Genomic DNA, 7,738 nt, shown 5'->3' on the forward strand with positions numbered 1-7,738 from the left:
ACCCGGCAAAGCTAGCATTCACATTTGATGGAGAACTGAAAACTTTTAATAGCAAAGAAAAACTAAATGAATTCATAAACATTAAGCCAGCATTACAAAGAATTCTAAGAGGGGGGACACAACCTGAAGAAAGCAGCCAGGAACTGGGGCCTGCCCCAAACAGGCATTACTCAAAGTCTAACTGAGCAAGCACAGGAGGAAAGGAAAAAAGAAAAACTTAGGAAAACGGAATGGCCGCGACAACAATGCATCTCTCTATACTTTCTCTTAATATAAATGGGCTGAACTCGCCAATTAAAAGAAAACGAACTGAGGACTGGATAAGAAAACAAGACCCATCCATCTGTTGCCTTCAGGAGACAGACCTCTCAGCCAAACATACAAACAAACTCAGAGTGAAGGGGTGGAAAAGGATCTACCAATCAAACGCCCCCAGTAAGAAAGCAGGTGTAGCTATCCTGATATCTGACAAAATAAACTTTTCATTAAAATCAGTACAGAAAGACAAGGACGGACACTACATATTAATAAAGGGAACAATCCAAGAGGAGGATATAACCATCATCAACTTATATGCCCCAAATATTGGTGCACCCAGATATGTCAAACAAATGCTCTCAAACTTACAGAATAAAATAGATCCCAATACGATAATACTAGGAGACTTTAACACACCACTCTCACCAAAGGACAGGTCTACCAACCAGAGGATTGGCAAAGAAGCTACCGAATTAAGAGAGGCCATACTGCAAGCGGAATTAACTGACATCTACCGAGTATTTCACCCTAAAACAACACAGTACACATTCTTCTCAGCAGCTCATGGAACTTTCTCCAAAATAGACCATATCATAGTTCATGCAAGGAACTTAAGCAAATACAAAGGGATCGACATAATCCCCTGTATCCTATCTGACCACAGTGGAATCAAGCTAGCTCTCAATAACAAAGCATACCGCAGAAATTTCTCCAATACATGGAAATTGAACAGCACACTCCTTAACAATGCCTGGATAACAGAAGAGATCAGAGAAGAAATAAAGCATTTCCTACAACTCAATGAAAATGAAAACACCTCACAAAGAAACTTGTGGGACACAGCAAAAGCAGTCCTGAGGGGCAAATTTATTGCCCTCAGTGCCCACATCAAGAGAATGGAGACAGACCAAGTAAATAATCTCACGTTGCAATTAAAACAGCTAGAAAAACAGGAAAAAATGGAACCTAAAGCTACTAGAAGAAGCCAGATAACCAAATTAAAAGCAGAGATTAACCAATTAGAAAATCAGAAAACCATAACCAAAATAAACCAAACAAAAAGCTGGTTCTTTGAAAAAATAAACAAAATTGATGGCCCATTGGCTAGATTAATTAAAAAAAGAAGAGAGGAAACCCATATTAATAGGATTAGGGATGCCACGGGAAACATCACCACACGTACCCAAGATATCCAAACAATTCTAACAGACTACTTTCAAAAGCTATACTCTCTAAAGGAAGAAAATCGGGCAGAAATGGATGCATTTTTAGAGAAATACAAGTTGCCCAAACTGAGCAAAGAAGAAGTTAACCAATTAAATAAGCCAATATCCTATAATGAGATACAGGAAGCTATCAAAAGTCTTCCAACAAAAAAAAGCCCAGGACCAGATGGATTCACAGCAGAATTCTATAAGACCTTTAAACAAGAACTAATACCCATACTCCTCAAGCTCTTCAGAGAAACAGAGAAGGAAGGAGCTATCCCAAACTCATTCTACGAAGCCAATATCACACTCATCCCCAAACCAGGCAAAGACCCAACCAAAAAGGAGAATTACAGGCCAATCTCCTTGATGAACACAGATGCAAAGATCCTTAACAAGATTCTAGCTAACAGAATCCAGAAACACATAAATAAAATAATTCACTATGACCAGGTAGGCTTCATCCCAGAGACACAGGGATGGTTTAACATACGTAAGTCAATAAATGTAATCCAACATATCAACAGAGCCAAGGTCAAGAATCACATGATTATCGCTACAGATGCAGAAAAGGCCTTTGACAAAATTCAACATTCATTCATGCTAAAAGCTCTGGAGAAAATAGGAATAGAAGGAACATTTCTAAAAACAATAAAAGCCATTTATGACAGACCAATAGCCAATATTATACTTAATGGGGAAAAGCTACAACCAATTCTCCTAAAATCAGGAACAAGGCAAGGATGCCCACTGTCTCCACTCCTCTTCAATATAGTCCTAGAACCCTTAGCCAGGGCAATAAGGCAAGAAAAAGACATTAAAGGGATCCTCATAGGAAAAGAAGAAGTTAAACTATCCCTTTTTGCAGACGACATGATACTATACCTCCACGATCCCAAAAACTCCATCCCCAAACTCTTAGAAATCATAAATCACTTTGGCAAAATAGCAGGATACAAAATAAACCCACAAAAATCAGTTGCCTTCCTATACACTGATAATGTACAGGAAGAGAGGGAAATAAAGGGAGCAACCCCATTCACAATAACCTCCCGAAAAATAAAATATTTAGGAATTAACCTAACCAAAGATGTAAAAGAACTATTTAATGAGAACTATAAAAAGTTAAAGAAAGAAATTGCAGAAGACACTAGGAAATGGAAAGACCTCCCATGCTCCTGGATAGGCCGACTTAATATAGTAAAGATGGTAATACTTCCAAAACTAATATACAAATTCAACGCAATTCCTATTAAAATCCCAATGACGTACATCACTGAAATACAGAAAACAGTCCAAAAATTCATATGGAACAACAAAAGACCTAGAATAGCCAAAACAATTCTAGGGGATAAAGACAATATGGGAGGGCTATCCATGCCGAACTTCAAACTCTACTACAGAGCTATAATAACAAAGACAGCATGGTACTGGCACAAAAACAGACCCGAAGACCAATGGAACAGAATAGAAGATCCAGAAATAAATCCACAGGCCTACAGCCAGCTGATATTCGACAAAGGAGCCAAAGACATACAATGGAAGAAACACAGCCTCTTCAACCGCTGGTGCTGGGAAAACTGGGCAGCCACATGCAGAAAACTAAAAGTGGACCCCAGCCTATCACCATGCACCAACATCAACTCAAAATGGATTAAAGACCTTAACATTAAACCTGAATCTCTGAAACTACTGCAGGACAGAGTAGGAGAGACACTTGAACTAATAGGCACAGGAAGGAACTTCCTGAACAGAGTCCCAGGGTCACAACAAATTGGAGAGAGACTCGACAAATGGGACTACCTTAAAATAAAAAGCTTCTGCACAGATAAAGCTATCGCAACCAAGCTAGAAAGACAACCAACTAATTGGGAAAAAATATTTACCAGCAATATATCAGACAAGGGGTTAACATCCTGTATATACAGGGAACTCAAGAAACTAATCCCTCCCAAACCCAACACACCAATTACTAAATGGGCAAGGGAACTAAAGAGGGACTTCTCAAATGAAGAAATAAAAATGGCAAAGAAACACATGAGGAAATGTTCATCATCCCTGGTGGTGAAGGAAATGCAAATAAAGACAACCCTGAGATACCACCTTACCCCAGTCAGAATGTCCCACATCCACAAATCAGCCAACGACAAATGCTGGAGGGGATGTGGAGAACGAGGAACGCTATTACACTGCTGGTGGGAATGTACACTCATACAACCACTTTGGAAAGCAGTCTGGAGGGTCCTTAGAAAGCTAAAGATTGACCTCCCTTACGACCCAGTCATACCACTTCTAGGCATCTACCCTGAACAACAGGAACCAATATACAAGGACACATGCACCTCCATGTTTATTGCAGCACTGTTCGCAATAGCTAGGATATGGAAACAACCTAGATGCCCCACCACAGATGAATGGATCCAAAAATTGTGGTATCTATACACAATGGAATATTATGCAGCCATTAGAAATGACAAAATAATGGCATTTGCAGGGAAATGGATGGAGCTAGAAGGAATCATGTTGAGCGAGGTAAGCCAAGAACGAAGAGACAAACAGTACATGGTCTCCCTGATAAGTGGATGATGAATCCAAAATGTTAGGTGATATGACAAAACTAACAGGACTTAAGAAACAAAGAACTCCCACTCATCTGGTTGAACCACTACTAAATATCCCCATGCTGCTGATCACATATATGGTATATAACATATGAGCACCGTTATATATTATAGACTGTGATAGACAATTTGCTCCAGGAAAGTTAGAATGAACTTGTGACTTTAAATGAGCATCATTATTCCACAATACTGTGAATTTCCGGAAATTAAGTAATCACTTAATCACGATCAACAAAAAAAAAAAAAAAAAAAAAAAAAAGAACCTTGGGGAAGGGAGGGAGGGAGGGGATGGTAGGGGGAAAACAATGGAGGGGGTAACAATGTTCAAGAGGAAGTGGAAGTGTACTCATTACCTCACTCATGTAACTGTAACCCTCTGTATAGTATCTCTACAATTAAAAAAATTAAAAAAAAAAAAAAAAAAAAGAAAATACTGTACAGAGGGGTTACAATTACATGGGCAACATAAAAAGTACATTTATTGTAGCGCCCACGTTGCTGGACCCCCACCAAGAAGACCAACAAGAGTCAGACGATCTGAAATGCAAAAGCAAGCTTTTATTTAGACGGGCTGCAGCTTGGGCCTCGTCCTACACTCCCAAACAGTGGAGCCTAGGAGGAGAGCCCTGAGCTAAATAAAGATTTGCAGGGCTTATAAAGGCAAACAACCAGGTGTTTGGATTACCACCACGTCTTGCTCTGCTAGCTGAGATAAACAAGCAACAAATGGTCACTGCCTCAAAAATGGAGTTGCTTTAACCCTTCCTCCACCCTTGACTTATGGTCCTGAAACACAATATTGTGGCTCAGGCCAAAAACTATACTCCAACAGCTCTCGATCTTGACTATCCCTCTATGACCATGGCCCTGTTGTCTTTTGCTATTCCTGAATTGTCAACGTGAAAACAACACTCTTCCCCTAGGGCAGCACAAAGTTCCCCTTGTTGTACTGAGCGCCTCCCAGGAGTTATGCAAATGATAATTGAAACAATACCAATAAAATCAGTCCATTTTTCTTTTCTTGAGTTATATATGGAGTGGTTGGGTAGGATGCTTAGAGACTTCCCATGTTTCCCCATGGTCATCCAGGGCAATGGGGTCAGCTGGTCTTTCATGGGTGCAGTGGATCCAAGCAGGAATGCTCTCCACCTTAAGGGCAGTGGGTGTAGCCAGAGGTACCATGTAAGGTCCCTTCTACCGTGGTTCCAAAAATCTCAAGTTGTACCATTGAACAAACACACAGTCCCCTGGTTTAAATTGGGGGTAGGAATAGAAGCAGAATCATAGGATGCTCTAAGCTGGGGCGACCCACTTTTGTGGACAAGCTATAGATAGTCAAGTTTACATAGAAATTCAGTGTCACTCAAATGAGCAAGCAATCCATTCTGAAGGCTAGGGATAATGGGTGGAGGATGTCCATACATTATTTCAAAAGGAGTACAGCCAAGGTGATAGGGTGAATTTCTTACTCTAAACAGGTCAAAAAGAAGGAGTGATACCCAGTCTGTGCCAGTCTCCAAAGCCAATTTAGTTAAGGTCTCTTTTAGAGTCTGATTCATTATTTCTACCTGCCCTGAACTCTGGAGTCTATAAGCTCGGTGCAATTTCCAATCCATCCCCAGTGCTACAGCTATTCCCTGACTTAATTTTGAGACCAAGGCCGGTGCATTTTCCGACCTGATGGTGGATGGGAAGCCATAGATGGGTAGGATTTCTTCCAGGATATTCTTAGCCACGAAGTTCACGGTCTCATGCTTTGTTGGATAGGCTTCAACAGATCCTGAAAATTGTCTACAAAAACTAGCAAATATTTATATCCAACTTTTCCACTTTAAATTTCTGTGAAGTCTAATTCCCAATACACATCTGGCCTATCTCCACGGAGGCAAGCTCCTTTTGTAACCGGTTGATTAGGGTCATTGGTGAGCTGACAGGCTTTACAATTTTTAACAATGTTCTCAATGAGTTGATTTCCTTGCTTAATTTTTACTTCTGAGTGTTGGAGCAAGTCCTGCATTCTTCGGGTTCCCATGTGAGAGGCCTGATGGATTCTCTTAAGAATCCCCTTGCCCAATCTTTGTGACAAGGTAAGTTTCCCCTCACCAGTTTTCCACCAGTCTTTATTTTCTTCTCTGCCTGGGGGCTTATAGGCCATGGGAATTTTCTTTATCCACTCCAAGTCTTCTTGGGAGTACTGAAGCTCAGGAGGCAAAGCTTGAGGCCCTGCATCTACTAGAGTAAGTACTTCCCCTCCGGGATAGAGGGCCACCTCCTTAGCTGCCTGATCGTACAAATTATTTCCTTTGGTTGTTGAATCAGTTCTCTTTTGATTGTCAAGGCAGTGCATAATGGTAATATTTGCTGGTTTCCATAAGGCCTGGACAAGGCTTAAAATTTCTTGTTTGTTTTTAGTAGCCTTTCCCTCAGTTGTCAGCAGCCCCCTCTCTTGGTAAATGGCTCCCTGGACATGCATGGTAGCAAAAGCGTACAGATTGTCAGTGTAAATGTTTAATCCCTTCCTCTTTCCCATCCATAGGGCTTTTGTTATTGCCACTAGTTCTGCTCTTTGTGCAGATGTTCCCTGGGGGAGTGCTACAGCCTACATTATCTCAGTGTCCATGGTGACTGCTGCGCCCGCGTGCATTTTTCCATCTCGAATGAAACTGCTGCCATCTGTGAACCAGGTATGCACGGCATGTGATAGTGACAAGTCCAACAAGTCTGGCTTCTTTTCCTTGGCCTGGTCTCTCTTTTCATGCTCAATTTCACGTTCTTTGCCCTTCCTTTTCTTTCTTTGCTCCTCTGTCTCTCTCTTACTGTAAACCTTTTCAACCACGGCTATTAGATCCCTAATAGACTTTTCACCAAGTCTTTCTAGAGCCTGCAACTTTTGCTTTATGTCTGGTGCAGATTGATTTATATAGGAAAACATAATCATCTGAGCTGACTCCTGAGTCTCAAGATCATACGGGGTATATTGACTAAAAGCTTCCATGAGCTGCTCAAGGTACGCTGCCGGACTTTCACTTCCTCCCTATCTAACATCATAGACTCTGGCTGTATTAGTAGGTCGGTGAGCTGCCAACTTCAGACTTACCAACAGAGCCTGGTGATAGATGAGGAGTCGCTCCCTACCTTCAACCATATTGTAGTCCCATATTGGTCAGATCTCAGGAAAATAGGCAGCAATCATGGCAGGATCTATCATGGGCGCTCCTGTGTGGCCAGGGATATGTTTCCAGGCCGCCTCTCAGATATGGTCTCTCTCTTCGGTGGTAAAAAGGACATGTAATAGCTGACTACAATCATCTCAAGTGGGCTGATGAGTAAAGAGAATGGTTTCAAGCAAACGAATTAAATCCTGGGTTTTCTCAGATAAGAGGGCATTTTGGGTATGCCAATTGTATAGATCACTGGTAGAAAATGGCCAATATTAGAATTGCTGTTGACCATTCGCATCCACAGGACCTACTGTGCTTAAGGGAAAAACAGCTGCATTAGATGGGAGAGAGGGTCTGATCCCATGGCTTTCTCTAGTGACTGGCCCCTCAGAAACTTTAAGGGCAGGTGCCTAGAGTTCAGCTGCTAGTTCTATAGCTACCTCCTCCTCTTGATCATTCTCAGGCTCTGCAAAAGGAACCTGGGAAGCTG

This window comes from Dipodomys merriami, unplaced genomic scaffold, assembly GCF_024711535.1.
Source record: "Dipodomys merriami isolate MVZ:Mamm:240054 unplaced genomic scaffold, mDipMer1.0.p SCAF_150, whole genome shotgun sequence".
Lineage (NCBI taxonomy): Eukaryota > Metazoa > Chordata > Mammalia > Rodentia > Heteromyidae > Dipodomys > Dipodomys merriami.